Here is a 3,964-nt window from a genome sequence, read left to right as displayed (position 1 = left end):
GAGTTAGGATCAAGGATGTATTTGGCCCTCTTGTAACTGAGTTGAAATCTCTCCTCATAGTCCTCTAGAGATTCATCAAGTCTAAGAGTCATTCTAAATATTTCTTCCTTGGTTGCTTTGGACCTTTAGTTGTCCCTATTCTTGTTATTAAAGGCTTGTTGCATTTGAGCCCAGGTAGTGATGCTATCACTAGGCAGACCCATCAACCAACGCAAGGCTGCATCCTTAAGGGTAGAGTGGAATTACTTCATCTTCTGGTCATCAGAGGCATAGCGATAAGTCTTACAGACAACAAAAAATTCAAACATAAAAGTATCAAGATCATCAGAGGTTAAGCCATGGATGTGTGGAAGGGCAGTAGGGCTTATATTCTTCATTCTAGCCTCTCCATTAGTCTCTCTGATAGGGAAAACCTCATTGTTCCTATTTTCAACCATGGTTTGTGTAGGTGAAATGGGTTCTTCTTCTTCCCTAATAGGTTCTTCAAAGATCTCGAGTTTCTCACCTAAAGGGTCCTCTAACTCCCCTATAGTCAGAGGGGGAAGATGACAGTCACAGAAGAAGAGTGAAGGTTGACTATTTGAGGGTGTGGGGTGTTTGGTAAGAATTTTTCTTTAGTATCTCTATTCCTACGAGGCATGGAAGAATTTTTTTCTTCTTTTATGTGATTTTTTCAAAAATGAATGCAAAAAAGAAAATAATGCTTAAGAAGGAATAACATCTACCTACACACCTCCTCGACAATGATGCCAAAAAGTGGTGAGCCCTCGTATTGCACCAAGAGTGTTGCAACTCCCAAGGGATCCTCAACTCTATTTATCAACTTAGGGTTCATACAAAATTTGAGGTGACAATGTTATATACATAGTAGATGGGATTCTACTCATGCCACCCTCAACTAGGACATTTGATCAATAGTGCTCCAAGACCATTCTTTCTATTGAATTAGAAGGAAACTAACTAATGAAGGTGAAATTCATAAGCTAGCTCTAATGACAAAAAGGAAAATTCTTTTTAAACCTCAACTTGTAAATGTTATTAACTTGTAAATGCTACTAGATCAATTCATGAAAAGACAAGAGATACACTACTTGCAGGAAGGGAACTAAATTATCTTGAAATCAACCATCTAGCTACCAAATATTCTTCCATATAGGAAACCAATTTACCAAATAATAATTCCAGATTCCATGCATATTTTATCTAGTTCACACTTGCATATAAATCAATGTTCTATTTGTGCTAAATTTGTGATGAAGAAACTAATGTTATTCTATTTTGTAGTGAAGGAAAAGGATGGTTGGAATGTCCTAAGTGCTTCCCTTAATCATGGAGTCAGATTTGGGGGTCAAACTACTTCTAAAATAAGTCAAAATTGCATCACATGTCAAAGCATATGGTGAAACAGGTTGCTACAGACATGCTACAGGAGGTTGCTACAGGTTCCCTGCATTGCTACAGGAAGGCCTGTAATGCTACAAGAAGGCTTCCGATAAGGTTTGGGAGGTGTGAATGATGATTTTAAGGGATGTTAAGGTGGATGGAGATTGTGGTATGTGGATGGAAGGTGAAAAACACCCCTAGCCAAGCTTAGCACCTTAGGAAGGCATGTTTTGAACTAGGAGAGATGCTCACAGTGACCTAAGGGAATGAGCTCAAGAACAGACTTTGGGATTCATCAAAGAGGGTGAATAATTCCAAGATGGAGATGTCAAAAGTCCCCTTTCCTACAGATCCAAACAACCCTAAAAAATCACATGCGCATACTCTTTTATCATTGACAAAATGAAACAACTAATAGTGAAAAAGTTGAGTTGAATTTAAATACCATTTAAACTATGCCAAAAAATTTGATATAGTCAATAAATCAACTGCTAAGCTACAACAAGCATATGCAAAATAATATGAATAACATATAACTTCTTCCAAGAAATCATAAACACAACATTCTTGTGCTATGATTGTAGATTCTTCCATTCATTCTCCCATGAGAGAGATGAGATAGAGGTTGCAATCATAGGATTTTTGAGGGGTTATATTCTAATGAAATGAAAAAAAATAATAAGAATTCAAAGCTAAAAAGAGATACCAATACATAAGAGGGGCCTAAGCCACTGGGGTTGGGCCCAAACCCAAGAGCCTTAGCCCTCTGGAGCTAACTCAATGATTAACCAATAAGAAACTTCTCCTTATCATTGCATCAATGACAAATACATCACATAACCAGTCAAAAATAACAGTATCAAGTGCTTAAGCTTGATAGCTTCCTAGCTGAAAAAAAGGTTCCAATCCTAATGAGCTCTTTGGCATGTTTATTTATACAAGAGGGCAACTGCTAACAACTCCCTAGAAAATAGGAATGTTTGTCACCTAAAACTCGAGAAGGGTGGATATTGATATTCTTTAACTAAACTTGCTTGGCTAACAATGACCTCAAGCTGATGAGAGAGAGTGAGGTGATTTTGGCTGATTGAGGGGGTTAAGGAGGTGGAAAACGTCCTAGAATCTCTCCCTATTGCCTATTCCAAGCTCTTGCATTTAAATCATCTAAAAAATGCTCCATTTCCTGCATTTAAACCATATTAGGCCACATGACATAGCAAAACATCTTTTACCCCTCTCATTGGGCATAATATAACAACAAGTGTAAATAAATGTGAGAAAGAAATAGTTCTAAATCTAGAGGATGGCATTATGACCCTTATGATTTACATATCAATGATCCTAGTCATACCCCCATATTGAAATTGTTGCTCATCCTGTGAACAACTCAGTTATCTATGCCCATGTATTTCGTGGCTCTTGTGACCTCCCTGACATCCCAATGTTCCTTAGATGGGGTGCCTTCTTGGGGATAGAAGCTTGCATTCTTTTCTATCTCTGTCCACTCCTTCTTCTCCTCTTCTTCATTTCTTCCTTCCTGTAGGCCTAGCAGCAAGGGTGGACTGAGCTTGAGTCCAATCCAATTGACTTTTAATCTTTGCATGATTCTTTTATATAGGGGTTTCCTCTCCAATGCATTCTTCAGCCTTTCAGGAGAGTGATATTCTCTGATTTGGAGACTGTGGGGTAAGGCATTCCATCTCCTCTAGAAGGCTTGCTGGATTTTTACCCTAACAACCTAAGTGTGTCTTCAAAATGTGAGATGGCTTGTTCCTGGGTGGCAAGGTATTTGGGTGTTAGGTCAACATCATTGGAGATGATGTTATGATTGCTAATGATAACCATTGGGCTTATTAGCTCTGCCTTGATATATGATGGTTGCTTTCCTTCCTTTGTCACGACTATCTTTACTTCCTTTGCTCTTGCCTCCTCATGAGTCATCTAGGATGCTAGGGCCATCAATTGTGTATCCCCCAATTTTGCATTGGGATCCCAAATATTCATATCAACCAAGGTGAGGTTATGAATGTAAAACTCATCCAATTTTTCTTTTTCTTCGATGCTAACTTGGTTGCAAAATTAAATGAACTGTATGTAATCTTGAATGGCATAGACCCATGCTTTTCTAAGGTTTTGATTTAGAATTGCAGCCACTGCTCTTTGAGAAAGAGTGCATAAGGCTTGGATGGTTGTTTGCGATGTAATGCCTCCATGGAGAGGCTTGCCATTGTGGCCAGTAGAGTTTCCTTCTCCCATAACTTGTCCCTCAACCACCTATTTTCTGCCTGTAGCTGCTCCTTCATGGTTGACTCCCTCTCTCTTAGCTCACTTAAATATTTTCTGATTTCAAGGACCTTTTCTTCCATGAGGCCCACATCTTCCACCTTCTTAAACTTAGAAATTTGCATACATCTGTGGGTTCTTCCTCTTTCTCCTTCTAGCTCAAATAAAAGCGAGATTACAAACTTTTGGGGAATAATTCTCCCTCCTTCAATGACTTTATAATAGGAGCTTAGGCTAGGTTATGGACTACGGTCCTGGAGCTCTGGGAGGTCCCTCTCAAATGTTTTTAGGGAAATTT

This window comes from Pinus tabuliformis, chromosome 9 (assembly GCF_031772625.1).
Source record: "Pinus tabuliformis cultivar Carrire ecotype Pingquan chromosome 9, CPIR1, whole genome shotgun sequence".
Lineage (NCBI taxonomy): Eukaryota > Viridiplantae > Streptophyta > Pinopsida > Pinales > Pinaceae > Pinus > Pinus tabuliformis.
Note: the sequence above shows the minus strand (reverse complement) of the source record.